The following is a 15,501-nucleotide window of genomic DNA, read 5'->3' on the forward strand; positions in this document are numbered from 1 at the left end:
AGGAAGGAAGGAAGGAAGGAAGGAAGGAAGGAATGAAGGAAGGAAGGAAGGAAGGAAGGAAGGAAGGAAGGAAGGAAGGAAGGAAGGGAAAGAAACAATTATCATAAAGAACCTGCCTTTCTTTATTAAGAAAAAGTATCAAAGCAGCCTCATTTCCTTTTCTTTTTTTAAAATAACGATTACTGGGTTGATTGATCCAAGGAATGATGTTGAGCTAGTTTATCAAGATTTTAGTAAAGTATTTAACAGGAGCTTCTTATGGTCTTTACACAACCTAGATGCTAGTACAGGTAGTGCTAGAAATAGCAGATAAGCACTCCCCCTCCACCCCTTAGTGTCATTGCTTTTCTTTGCAATTTATTTATTGAGACCTTTCCCTTCCTGTTGTGATGGCCCAAAATAATAAAACACTTAATCAGGACAGAAACAAATAATAGTCAACAGGCATTCATGAGGAACTTAAGTATCAAGCACTGTGCTATACTCTGATGGTACAAAAAGGGGCAAAAACAATTCCTGCCCCTCAAGGAGCTCAAATTTTAAAGGAGAGAGATAGCACATAAGTAACTAAGAGAGAGAGAGACAGACCTATAGACAGACCAACAGACAGGGACAGCTAGATGGTTCAGTGGATAGAACACTGTGCCTGGAGTTAGGAAGCCAGATCTGGCCTCAGACACTTACTAGCTGTGTGACCCTGGACAAGTCACTTACCCTGTGTTTGCCTTAATCCACTGGGGAAGGAAATGGCAAACCAGTCCAGTATCTTTGCCAAGACTATGGCCTATGGAGTAATGAAAACTGAACAACTATACACACACATATACACATACATACATATATAACAGACATTTATATTTCATACATACTATACATATATCAAACATATACATACTCACATATGCATGCACATATATATGCATAAATATATACACAAAGGGCAAATGGAAAGCAATTTCAGAAAAGAGGGCCAAGCAAGTAGGGGCACTGAGGAAGGTTTCCCCTAGGAGGTGGGATATGAACTGAATTCTGAAGGTAGACAGGGAAGGTAGGAGTCAGAGGGGAGGAGGGAATATTGAAGGCAGGGAAAAAAACCACTGCAAAGAGACATGCAAGAAAGAGCAAATAGGTGGAGTTGGATCATAGAATTTGTGGAGGGGAATTAAGTGCAAAAAGCCTAGAAAGGTAAGAAGGAACCAAGTTCTAAAGTGCTTTAAGTGCCAAACAAGACACTGTATATTTCATCCCAAAGACAATAGGGAGCTGCTGGAGTTTATTAAATAGGAAGGTTTTTAAAACCTTTAAAGGCTTTAAAAACATCACTTTAGGAGCTAGCATAATCTAGTATTCATATAGTACAGAGTCAAGAATTCACTACTTCCCATCCAGTATGAGATACTTTCTAGCTGTGTGGCCCTGGGCAAGTCATTTAACCATTGTTAAGTGTTTTTTTTTTTTTAAATAGCCCTGGCTATTTGCCCTGGTTGTCTTCCTGGCCACCTGAGCATCCCAATTAAGGATCATAGAAAGAGGAGAGGAAGCTAAACCTGAACCCCTTGCATTCAGATCACATCATCTGTGAAATCATGGGGCTTCCTGCCCTTTACAAGTGTGGACTCACTGAGAGCCCCATTGAGAAAGAGGTCAGGATAATGCATCCTCTTAATGATCAGGATCTTCAAACACCCCCCTGCCAGCAGAGTTTCTCTAAGTCATCATCTCTCTGGGTCCAGGAGAAAATAATAATTCAAAAATATAAGAAGTCACAACACAGATCCAGGCTGCACTTACAACAGCACCAGGAGGAAATGACTATCCATAATTTGTCTCCCCACAAATAGGGAAATGAGGTTCAGAAAGGAAAACTTCTTGCCTAAGGTCACACAGTTAATAAAGTGATAGCACTTGGATTTGAATCCCTATCTCTCAGTTTATCAATGAGGATTTGTTAAGTCCTCATTAGGTACCAAAGACAGTAATAAGTGTGGGAGATACAAAGAAATGTGGGTTGTGGGAGAGCAGCAAACACTGACTGTCCCTGCTTTCAAGAAGCTCCTGTTCCAATAGGGAACACAATACCCAAACAATTATGCAAATGCAAACTATACATACAGGTTAAATTGGAGATAGTCCTGGAGGGAGAGCACCAGAAATGTGTGCCTGGGAAAGATAAGACTCTTACAGAAGGGGGCAAGTCTTGGGTTCATCTACTACCACTAATCTTAGTAATTACTAGCAGCAGTAATTAATAATAATAGTTGCTTGGATACTATTTGATATTTGGATACACTATTTACTTATACTATAATTATTATTACAAGCAGTACTTAATATATCAATATTATTATCTTAATAATTATTATATTTCTACATTAAATACAGTTAAATATTTAAATAAATTTTAAGTAAATAAAAATTTTTAAAAATTTAAATAAAAAACTTAAATTGAAATATTTATTTAAACAAAAACTTAAGTTCAAATATGTATTTAAATAAATAAAAAAAACATTTATAATAAAGATACATTTAAAGAATCTACTCCAACTAGGCTCCTGCTGTATTGTAAATCAGTAGTACTCTCAACCATCCCATGGACCAAACTTGAGCCTCCAGAGTTTGGCAGCAGGTCAATGAGAGAAGTCCCACCACAACCTTCCTGCTCTTTCCATCCTCAGTACAACAAACAGCCACAAGGCTATGAGTTCTTTCAAAGGAGCTAAGACAGGCTTATTTGTCTGAATTTGAGATTCTGGGGAAACTTTATGGAAACTTTAATAGTCATTCATGGAATAGCATGTTGGCTGCCTATTTGGGCCAAGGACAAAGTGGCATAAACAGACCCCTATGAACCAAAGCCCTCATGCAATGCCAATCCAGCAAGACATTATTCAGTTCAGAGAAATGTTTGCGCAGTTGCTAGTGGATGGCTATAAATGTGTTCCTCATCTTTAAATGGGCCATTCAGTCACCCACCTGAATTTCTATCCTGAACTCAGCTGCTGAGCCAGGAAGTGAATGACATAAACTTTCTTCACAATCACTTCTTTTTCTCTCCCAAGAAATGAAGGCAGTGGATGGTAGCAGGATGTCTTGGATCTGCATTTCAGAGGACCAAGATTCAAAATCTGGCTTATTTACTATGTGTGACCCAGTATGAGTCACTACCTTCGGAGATTATCTTTCTTTTACGCTATTATCTATTTCATACAATTTGTTTTTTGCAGACTGACTCCTCCATTAGACTATGCATTTCTTGAGGGCAGGAAGGGTGACTGTACTTTTCTTCTTATCCCCAGCCCTAACCACAGTCCCTAGTATATATAGTAGATATTTAATAAATGCTTGTTGATCGACTTCCCTCCCAGGAGCTCAGTTTCATCCTTCATAAATGGATAAGATCAGAGCAGCGAGGTAGCACAATGGATAGAGTTATCAGAGCCATCAGAATTCCTTTCTTTTTGAGTGGAATGGTGTCCAAAACTGCAAAAAAGATGAGTGGAGAGAGAAATTTAATCCTCTCTTTCCCCTGAAGAATTACGCAGACACTAGTTTTTGCAAAAGAAAAGGGGAATGAACAAGATTTCTTGTCTAAATACTAATTCCATATCATATAGCAAGCAAAATGCGAAACACCAGAGATAAAGAGAAAGGCAAAGGCTTCCCTTACCCTCAAGGAGCTCACAGTCTAAGCAGGGAAACAATATGTAAATAGCTAAGTACATATAAAATATTTATGAAGTGAAAAGAAAGTAATAAAAAATAGAAGGCATTAGCAAGAGAGAAATGGAGAACTGAGAAAGGATTCCTGGAGAATTCAGGATTTGAGGTGAGTCTTGAAGGATGCTAGGGAAGACAGAAACTGAAACGAGGAAGAAGAATATTGTTAGGAAGAGGGAGAGTCCATCCAAAGGCCTGGAGACAGGTGATGGAGTATCTCTACCAAAGAATGTCATGTATTATGTGGATTATATACTATGTGGAAGAGAATAAAGTGTAAGAAGACTGGAACATGAGCATATGGGAATCTGGCGCATGTGCAGACCCCATCAACTTGCTAAAATGGTATTTCCATATGAAGGACATCAGGGAGCTGAATCTGGGAGAATTCTGATGACCAGATGAATCATTCACAGATATTCTGTTAATGAATTCTGACTGGGCCACCATATGGTTGAGAGGAACTTTTTTTCATTGCCTGCAAAGCTCAAACTTTCTCTGTCTTCAAAAGAGCCTAAATCCTCTCTTTACTGTATTTCCATATAGGAAAAAGATGATTCCTTCACTCATGGCACCCAAGGAGACCATGTGATAATTAACTTTTTTCCTCACCACCTCAGGCTATGGAACTGAAGAGAAACAGGAGCCTCTTAGATTTCGGTCCATTCTTTTCCATTCTAAATGAAAGGAGTAACATCTCAAACCTTGGAAGTTTCAAAGATCTGGAACATGAGGTCAAGAAATCAGGGAGTCCAAGGATCCAGACCAGATGTTGTAGCCAGCTCAGCACCTATGCCCTGAGGGGCATACAGAGATCATCTGAAATTACCTTTGGAATCCAGCCTAGGAGAAACCAACTACAGTACTACTTTTGGATATGAACTTAGTGGAAGAAATGCTATATAGCAACTGAGTTAAGTTTGGAACCTAATTCCTGCCTCCTCCCCAAGGTTGTATAGTGAGGATTATGCCCTTCTAGGTTTGGGGGAAAATGTTTTTGCTTTGTTCTGGCTGTATCTTTTGAGTAAATGTTCTTTTGTCGAAGCTATTCAATATTAAGTGATTAAATGGAACTGAGTCCTAAAAAGGAGTAGAACACTGTTGGTGGGGACTCAAATTAACAACATAGAAAAGAAGCATCCCAATAGTATTAAGGTACTTGAGAACACTGAGGGAGAAATATAACAAGGGCTGTTTCTCAGAGAGAGAAGAGATCCAGAACCTATGTATCATAATAGGAAAGAACCAGATTATATAGAGCTTTAAGTGTCGGAGGATTGTATAAATCATATTAGAGTTAATAGGAAGCCTCTGGAGTTTAATGAATAGGAAGGAGAAATAGTTAGAACTTTGCTTTAATAAAATCACCTTGGCAAATGAGTGGAGAATGGATTGAAGTGGGGAAAAAAATTGAGGGAGACCAATTAGAATTGGTAATTTAGAATTAGAATGTGTAAATTGAGTGAGAGGACAACATCAGTTATGAACCTGAGTAACTTAAATTGTAATTACACCTTCAACAATAATAGAGAAATTCAGAAGAAGTAGTTGGAAATTTGATGGGGTAAACATGATTGTTCTGTTTTGTACATATTGAGTTTAAGATCCATTTTGAGAATATTTATAGGTGTGAAATGCTTAGAAGAAATAGAAATGCTGGATATGTAGATTTAAGAATCATCTTTTTTTGAATAACTGAATCTCTGGGAGATTACCAAATGAAATAATATAAAGAAGAAAGAGAAAAGGGTTTAGGACAAAACCTTGGTGGACACCCATGGTTAGTAGGTATGATATAGATAAAGAATGAAAAAGGGAAATTGAGGAACAGTAGGAGGAGAATTAGTAGAGAAAAATATCATGAAAATCCCAAGAAGAGAGATTATAAAGGAAGAGAGAGTGACCAATGCTGTCAATAGCTGATTAGAGGTCAAGAAGATTGAGAAAAGGCCATTGGATCTGGCTATTAAGCCATCATTGATCATTTTGGAGAGGGCAATTTTAAATGAACGATGAGGTCAGAAGCCAGTTTTCAGAGATTTTAGGAGACAGTAAGAGGAGAAGAAGTTGAGAAACCCAGAGTAGCTGGTTGTCCCAAGGAGTTTAGTTATAAAGAACAAATGAGATAGAGCTAATGGGTGGTATGATTAAATAAGGGATTTTAAGAGAATGTAGTGGATTGGGGCAGGTTTGTAGGGACCCTGGAAGAAGCCAATAGATAGGGAGAGATTGAAGATAAGATACATAGAGAGGGAGAAATATGTGGGAGGGGATGGGACTAAAGAAATAGTAGAGGACTTGACTTTGACAAGATGAAGGCTCACCTTTTCATCTGAAAGATGAAAGAAGAGATAGTGGGGAAATCATATCTGCTTTTGTTGTGAGATGAGGAGATAGATGGAAAGTACAGGTATAGGAGAGTGGGAAAAAGTCACCAGAGCAAATTGGGCTCTAGGGTAAAGGGTTTTTCTCCTTGTCAATCATCCTTCGCCCCCATGCCAGATTGGTCTTCCTGGTACAGAGCTCTGATCCTCTGATCCCTTGCTGAAGAACTTTTAGTGCCTCCTTATTGCTTCTAGTATGAAATCTAATGATGGCATTGGAATTCAAAGTCCCCCAAGCCCCTTCTCACCACTGTTCATGCACTACTTAATCTATGCTCCAATCAAATTATAATAATCATCTACCTTTAAATATCTTGAACTATCCCACCCCTACCCTTCCTTCTCACATTGTTTCTTTTGCTGGTATTAGTTTATATCTGATCCATCCATCAAGGTTCAGTGTAGATACTATATGGTCTTCCATAATGTCCCAACTGTTAAATGACCTCTCCCTCTTCTAATGTCCTAAAATTTCATTCTTCTCCTGCACATAATATACTCTACTTTGTATTAAGTGGCCAAGGGCTTAAATTGAGAATAGGACTGTCAACATAGGTTGAGGCAAGAAGCAGTTTGGGTCCAAGGGTATAAGACCTGATAATATGCTTATGGCTTCAGGAAAACTATGAAAAGACAGTAAAGTGTGCTATAAGAGTGGATTTTTAAGTGAGAGAACCAAGCTTCATAACTCAATCATGCTCACTACTTGCTGTTGTTCAGTCATTTCTCAATTGGGTCTAACTCTTTATGACTCCATCTGGAGTTTTCTTGGCAATGAGAATGGTTTGCTCTTTCCTTCTCCAGCTTATTTTACAGATGAAGAAGCTGAAGTAAACAGAAGTTAAGTGACTTACCCGGGGTCACACAACTGGTAAGTGTCAGATTTTAATTCAGGAAAACGAGTTTTCTTGACTCCAGGCCCAGCACTCAGTCCACTTCTCCACTTAGCTGCCCCAAAACAATGACTTCCCCTCTCTGTGCCTCTGTTTCCTTCTCTAAAAATGGAAGTGTTGGACTAATGAATCTCTAAGTACCTTCCAACTCTAAATCCTACTAGCCTACCATTCTATTCTTAACTTTTGCCTTGTAGAAAAATAGGAATTACTGGCAACATCTAACTGTTTCAGTGGTCAAGGGTTTAAACTAGCAGTAGGGTTTAGATGAGAGAAGTAAGCTTGGACAAAAGTCAGCTCAGATCCAGAAATCATAAACTCCTAGGATTTGAAGCTAGGAGAGACCATATAGCTCATGTATTCTAAAAATCTTCATCTTATGGATGAGATGTAAAGTTTGAAAACATACTTAGCAGAAGTTAAAAGAACTGTTCCCCCATCTCCTCCCTAACCATTGTAGAGTAAGTACTGTATTAGCCTTCTAATGACCTTTATCTGGGATTATCGCAGACTTGGTGAAGGATGGATTGCTATGGGGGAGAAAGGACTCTTAGGAAAGGATGCCACAAAAGGAAAATTACCACTAAAAAAATAAAAGTAAGTTATAATCCAGAGTTATGGAGCCTGAAAATAAAATATAGTTTAGTATTTAAGGTCAGTGCTCATATTTGATAAGGAAGAGCTGGTACCAAATTGTAGCTGGAGTCTGCAGGAAAGGTTTTTGGGAGAGTGAGCCAGGATAAGCCTATATCTATGTACCTTTTGGGAATGAAGAGTTTAGAAGAATTGTAAATTTTGTTTCTTCTTTTGTAAAGAGCTTCTGTGAACATGCTTCACATATAAGGAGGAAGTCAACCAGAGACTTGATGAACGAGACCACGACAGGGATAGGGACAGCCCTGCGGCAATAAAGGGACCAACATTTTGGGGAATTAACTTTAGGTGGGCAAAGAGTCAGCTTCATAACTATGCATGTTGACTTTCTGGTCTAATAAGGACTTCCTAACCATAAATCTCAGGCTGGCAGCCAATCTCTCCCTTTATCTCAGCCCTCAGCTCTCCATGCTCCACAGATACCCTAGTACTATTTCAGCTTGACTGCAGTTTTTGCAAGTTCTATTCTCAACACGAACCCTTCTTCTTTGGCTTCAAGCAAAGATTGCCCTTTTCCTGCCCAGGAGAGTAATTGGTACACAATGACCCTTCTTTGAATGGGGTGCAACATTCTTCTCAGATTTCTGTTTACATTACTGCTAATTCTGTGGCCTTGACAGGATTAGCCCTGGCTATGGCTGGTGCGAGATACCAATAAAATTCTGAACTCATCCTCAAGTATCATCATCTGCATTTCTTGAAATTTGAAGTGTTGGTTTTTTCTTGATATGATCTTTGGGTTCTTTTGCTAAGTAATTTGTTCTCTATATTCCAAGTTTATATATAATTTTATTTTTTTGTTCCATGAATTATAGTATTCAGAGTTTTTTAATTTGCCATGTTCTTCTGGGAGACCTATAATCCTTAAGAATCTCTATGCTTTCTTTCATCAAGGTTGGTTACTTTGGCTTTTATAGAAGTCGTGCATCCTTTTAATATTGTTGCCTTTTGTTTCTCACTTGTCAAACTTTCCTTTATGTGTCAAGAGAGAGCTAACATAGCCATTGAGAAAATAACTATGAATGTTGCTGGCCCAGATCCCATATGAGTGACTTGCCCAGAACAGATACACTGCATCCAGGGGGAATGATAATACCAGAAAATGAGAGCTTTCTAATAGAGTAGTAGGAGTCTCTTGGACCACATGTATTCTTTTTTTTTTTTTAAACCCTTGTACTTCGGTGTATTGTCTCATAGGTGGAAGATTGGTAAGGGTGGGCAATGGGGGTCAAGTGACTTGCCCAGGGTCACACAGCTGGGAAGTGGCTGAGGCCGGGTTTGAACCTAGGACCTCCTGTCTCTAGGACTGACTCTCACTCCACTGAGCTACCCAGCTGCCCCCGACATGTATTCTTAAATTAGCATCCCTCCATTAGTGTACTCTTCGTATGTGTGTGTCTGTCTACTCTTCTCTTTGAAGTTATATGTATCTGCTTGAAGGAATATTCCATGTCTTATATTTGGTGTTCCCAAGTAAATGCTTTTCCTTTGAACTGATGATGTCAACTGACTATTAAAGCTAAATTCACCAATAGGGACTCATGAGGTTTTTTAAAGAGTGTAGACCAACAGTACCTTGAATTTAAGAACAGTCATTCCCCTCTTAACTTACAATCTTTAAGTGTGAAGTGGGAATGTAGCCTCTGGAAGGGTGAAACACCCTGCAAGCTATGTGTGAGGTATATTTGGGACACCCTTCACATTTTCAAGGAAAGCTAAGTGGTACAAGTTACAGAGCATAGGCTTAGAATCAGGAATATCTGAGTTCAAATCCAGATAAGTCACTTACTAGCTGCATGATCCTGAGCAAATCACTTAATCCCTATTTACCTTATTTCCTATTCTGTAAAATGAGGACACACCACTAATCCAACCACTTCATAGGGCAACTTGAAACTATGGCCAAAGGGCTATAAAACTGTGTATATCCTTTCTTTCTATATACTGAATCTATATATCCAAGAGTTTATATATATATATATATATGTATAAATCAAAGAGATTATAAAAATCTTTTTTTATAAAAATTCTTTTTATATATTATATATTATGCATTATATATATGAAAACATCTTTTTTATAAAAATATATCAAAGAGTTTATATATATGTATATAAATCAAAGAGATTATAAAAAGGGGAAAGAACCCAATTGTTCAAAAATATTTATAGAAGATCATTTTGTGGTAACAAAGAATTGGAAATTAAGGGAATGTCCCTCAGTTAGGGAATGGCTGAGCAAATTGTGGTATATACTGGTAATAGAATACTTTTGTAGTATAAGAAACGATGAGTAGGATGATTTCAGAAAAAGCTGGAAAGATTTACATGAACTGATGTAGAACAAAATAAGCAGAACTGGCAGAACGTTGTACTCAGTGATAGCAATACTGTGAGATGATCGATTGTGAAAGATTTAGTTACTGTTAGCAGTACAATGATCCAGGACATTTCTGAAGGACTTATGACAAAGAATGCTATCCATACCCAGAGAAAGAGCTATTGGAGTCAGATGCACATCAAAGTATACTAATTTTCAAATTAGCTTATTTGTGGAATTATTTTGGGGTTTGGTTTTATATGAGTATCCTCTTATAACAATGACCAAAACGAAAGTATGTTTTACATGATAATACATGTATAATCTGGATAAAATTACTTATGAGAGGAGGGAGGGAAGGGAAGGAGAAAGACAATTTGGATTTTATAATTTCAGAAAACATATGTTGAAAATTGTTATTACATGTAATTGGGAAAATAAAATATATGAATTAAAAAAAAATTTTAAATAAAGTATCTGAATTTTAAAAAAAATTAAAAAACACTGGAGAAGGAAATGGTAAATCACTCCAGTATTTTTGCAAAACAAAACAAAATAAAACCATGGACTAAGTCCAAGGGTAATGGAATCAGACACAACTAAATGACTGAACAACTGAACAACAACACATTTTCAAGGGCCTACTGCAGAAATTCTCCATCCAGATGCCATAAGATTGCAAGGATCCACTGGAGAAAACAAAACTGTTTGCCCATTTATTTTTATATTGTGATTGGACAGTTCATTTTTCATGGGTTCCCTTCACAAATCAAACTAGTTTCTTTTAAGATCATTTTTTTGCATAGTTGAATATTTATGGACGAATATTTATAATATTACTGTGCACATTGCAACTTTAGAAACCAGTATGAGCATCATAGAATCGCTTTCCTAGAAAGTACTGCCTAGAAATTCATCCACTATAAGTGCTCTTCCATGTAATATTTTTTCCAAAATTTACTTTTGAACAAATGTAGAAATTTTTCCCTGCTGGGGCATGAGATCCTTATCAACCATAAATTCACAGGATAAGTTTTTCCTGATGCTCTAGAAAATCAAAGTGTTGTTGTTCAGTCATTACAGTAATTTCCAACTCTTCATGATCCTTTTTGGGGTTTTCTTTGCAAAGATACTGGAGTGGTTTGCCTTTTCTTTCTACAGATCATTTTACAGATGAGGAAAATGAAGCAAATGGGATTAAGTGGCATGTCCAAGGTAGTACAGATAAAGCCTGAAGCCAGATTTTAACCCAGGAGATGTCTTCCTCTCTCTCAATTTAGCTCCAGTACCCTCTGTCCACTGTTTCATCTAGCTGCTTATTGTACCACTAGCTAGCTGGCTGCTCATAAAAAATCAAAGTAATCAAACACAAGTGTTTAATCCCATTTTTGGAGTCCAGCACCTCTGAGGATTTTCTGAGCTTATTTGAAATTTTTGGTAGACAAATTTATGAGTTATGCTGTTTTTTATAGGCTGGACTGGTTTGCCTTTACAAAGGTAGAGAAATTGTTCTCAAATTCTTTTTAGATTTGGTTTTCTTGCAGCCTAAGATATAAAGACTCAACCCATAGGGAGCTGAAGTTGGAAGTTTCCTCAGAATTTCTACTGCCTTGCAGGTAATGACGTATTTTGACCTATTGCCATTGTGAATATGAAGGCAGAAGGGAGTAGCTTTTTTATCCAAATTACTAACTTCTTACCCTTAAGGAATTATATCCTTTTTTTAATCCTTTGTAATTAGCAAAGTATTTTATTGTATTTGATGGTCCACAAGCATTCTACCCCACTGCCTGAATCAGTGGTCTAGGTTAAATCTGGCCCAGATCATCTAGATAAAGAGATTAGGGAATCTCTAAGAAACTCTGAGACTGGTAAAAAGCAAGCATTTCATGCATGCACCAAGACTGAAATAGTATAACTCAGTCTTTGATCACCATCTTGTGGCCATATCAAAATATAGCAAAGCTGCTCTATCCACAAATGCCCAGTGAATGACCTGAGGCAGGTAGAACTCATATTGCCACCTGGTGGCTTAACAAGATAGTAATATCCTAAGTTGAGCCAGGGAGCCAGGGTCCTAGTGCTTTTCCTGGTCTGGTCCTGCAAGTGTCAAAGTGAGGCAGTGCAGTTCATTAGTAAATCAGGATATTTCGTTATCATTGACCATACCTGACCATCTTCCTTTCATGTCATCCTGACATGGCTGCTGTGGCACCCTCCCTTATCAACCTGGTTTCATGCCGTGGAGGACTAAAGCCATTTGGGTCCTACTGATATGGGACAATGCTATTTTAGTTTGTAAGAACCCATGTCTAGCTTTCCCCAGAACCTTAGGCAGGGTCCAAGAAGGCAGGCATCTTCCTGCTACATTACTATAAAAGTACCGTTTTCCACCTCTTTACTCCTTGTCTTTCCATCTGTTATTCTGGGAACAGGAATCAAATTAATACAATTGCTTCTATTAAGGGGGATTTACTTGACTATTCTATGACTATCCCTAGTGACTTCCCAGACTTTTTCTAGTGTGCACTTCCCTATATAAAATGCTTTCTCCTTCAATTTCAGAGAAACCTGGGAAGACTTGTAGGATTCAATGCAGAGTAAGTGATGAGAACCAGGAAAAACAATTCATACTATATCGACAATCTTATAAAAATGAAAATTCTGAAAAAAATTAAAAACTCTGGTCAATGAATGCAATGACCAATCATGATTCCAGAAGATGGATGTTGATGAATATCTCCTGCCTGGTGGATTAAATATGCTCAATGAGACACACGTTTTTGGTCATGGTCAATGTAGAAAATTGGCTTGTGAGATAATGATGAAAAATGTTTGTACAAAAATATTCATAGAAGCACTTAGAAAGTGGAACAATCCTATGTAATGGACTTTGCTAATACAAGACAATCCCAAGGGACTTATGAGAAAGAATGCTTTCCACATCAAGAGAAAGAACTGTGAGAGTAGAAACATAGAAGAAACACAAATGACTTATCATTTGTTTATATGGATATATGATGGGGGTTTGGACTTTAAAAGATTAGCTCTATTGCAAAAATAAATAATATGTAAACAAGTATAAGTGATAACATTTGTATAACTCAGTGGAAGTGCTTATTGAATCTAGGAAGGGGAATGGAAGAGGGGAGGGAAAGAAAATGAAATATGGAAACATGGAAAAATATTTTAAAAAGAAAAAAAGAAGTTTGGTTTACTTGATGATGCATAGTTGTTACTGGGGTTTTGTTTTACTTTGGGGGTAAAAGGGAGAGAAAATAAAAGTTTGTTCATTTAAAAAATTAATTTTAAAAGCATGTAAGCTCCTGGAAGGCAGAGACTATCCCTTTTGTACTTGTATCCTCATCATTTAACATAGTGCCTGTTATATAGTAGGCACTTAAATAAAATGCCTGTTTTGAACTTTAATACCTCTAAAAAAAGAGCATTTCAATATACATACCAGAAAACAAAAAAATTCTATATAAAGCCATGGTGGAAAGTCAACACTAGCCTGGACACCCTTTTTGGCACTCTGAGACAGCCTTTGATTCTAAAGCAAAAAAATCTTATTTCTGAACCTTCAAACCATATACCTCTGAGATAATAGGTGGAGTCTTCCCTAACATGGTGGGAGAAGATGCTGTGAAGCCATTCTAAGGACTATGACTGACTTCTGGAGTCTGGAAGACCCTCCTCTTGTCTGGACTGAGGTTGAAGCTCTCCATATCAGATGGACTTGAGAAAGGGACATCTGGAGGAGGATAAACTGGAGTAGGGGAAGGAAGTAGGTCCTTCTTGCTTCAGAATTGTGGACAGAGGAGGTGGCTAAGAGAGCACTGGTGTATCCATGGTCTGGCTGTCCAGTTGGTTGTGGGTGGGATGGGGAGGAGGCTAGGAGACTGCCAGCCTGGGGTTGACTAAAGGAGCACTGGGAGCATTTACAGTCTGGCTGGGGGTTGGCTAAGGGAGCACCAGAGCACCTGGTTCTGAGGGCTCTGAGCTGACACAGTGATCTTGGGAAAGGGGCTGCTAAGGGAATGGTCAGACACATGTGGTTGATGCCTTTTCTTTCTCTGGCTTGCTTTTTATTCTTTAATAAATTATTATAAATTAAGATATAGTCTCCAGAGAATTTTAATAATAAAACCATGAATCTCCATTTCAAATACTTGCTTAAAAACTGTTGTTTTTATTATTGCAGGGTTTTTACCCTGCAATAAATTCTACATATTACTTTCAAAACTCTACTGCTTATCTAAACTTCCTTTTTAATTTCTTTCAGTTCTTCTGTCTACTTCTTAAAAGGTTTTGTTGGTCTTTTGGGAGGACATTATTATTGCTAAAAGGAGGAAGAGACCCTTGTAATAAATAAGCGTAATTAAACAAAAAGTATATTCATAATGACTGTATTCTAAAAACACATCATCTTCTGCATATGAGATCCATTACCTCTCTGTCCAGATATATTTGGGCAACTGAGTGGCATAATGGTTAGAGTACTGGGCCTGGAGTCATGAAGATCTGAATTCAGATCCAGCCTTAGGCACTTACTAGCTGTGTGACCCTGGGCAAATCACTTAATCCTGTTTGCCTCAGTTTTCTCATCTATAAAATGAGCTGGAGAAGGAAATGGTGAACCACTCCAGTATCTCTGCCTAGAAAACTCCAAATGGAGTTAGGAAGACTAAGACACAACTGAAATGACTTAACAACAATCAAGACAGGATGTAATAGGTTTCATCAAAAGTCTTCTGAGAAGGGCAGCTAGGTGGTTCAGTGGATAGAGAGTCAGTCCTGGAAATGGGAGGTCCTGTGTTGAAATCTAATCTCAGGCAATTCCTTCCTGAGAAAGTCACTTTTAGACCCCCATTGCCTAGCCCTAATTACTCTTCTGCCTTGGGACTACTAAAACAGAAGATAAGGGTTTAAGAAAAAAAGTCTTATGAGAACTTGGTTAATCATTGCATTGATCAAAATTCTTAAGTTTTTAAAAACTGTTTTTCTTTACGATGTTCCTTTCTTGTATATATTATTCTCTTTCTCCTCCCTTCCCCTCTTTGCAACAGTTTATTCTACCCAAGATTCTCTGAAATCATCCTTAGTTTTTCGCAGTGCAATAATATTATCTGTTACATTCATATTCATAATTTTTTTAGCAATTGCCTAATTGTATAAGAAGTGATATGTCCGGGTCCAGCCGGACACAACCGAGGGGTCCGGGGAAACGGCAACCTAAATACCCATAGGGGAATAAGAGGGGAGACCTTGCGCGCAAGACATAGAGTTGTATTGGTGGAAGCAAGGTTCGTTTATTGTAGATCTATGACAAGAATATATAGGCTGAGGGAAGAAGGGGGTGGGCAGATACTAAGGGGAAAGGAACGCGGAAAGGGAGCCTAGAAAATCTCTGGTGGCGTCTTACTGTCTCCAAGCATGGCTGGGCCTATGATCAATATCTTATCTTAGAAGAGTGAATGATATCTATTCTTAGAAGAGTGACTATCTTTTCTTAAAGTCTTTGTCCCTAACAA

General features: G+C 37.9%; 1 protein-coding gene across 1 annotated transcript in view; it reads left to right on the top strand.

Moving 5' to 3' along the window:
• Positions 1 to 15,501, top strand: part of CLEC3A (C-type lectin domain family 3 member A) — a 63,450-nt gene that overhangs the window by 24,526 nt on the left and 23,423 nt on the right. The gene's annotated exons all lie outside the window — the stretch shown is intronic.

Source organism: Gracilinanus agilis, chromosome 2, assembly GCF_016433145.1.
Source record: "Gracilinanus agilis isolate LMUSP501 chromosome 2, AgileGrace, whole genome shotgun sequence".
Classification (NCBI taxonomy): Eukaryota; Metazoa; Chordata; class Mammalia; order Didelphimorphia; family Didelphidae; genus Gracilinanus; species Gracilinanus agilis.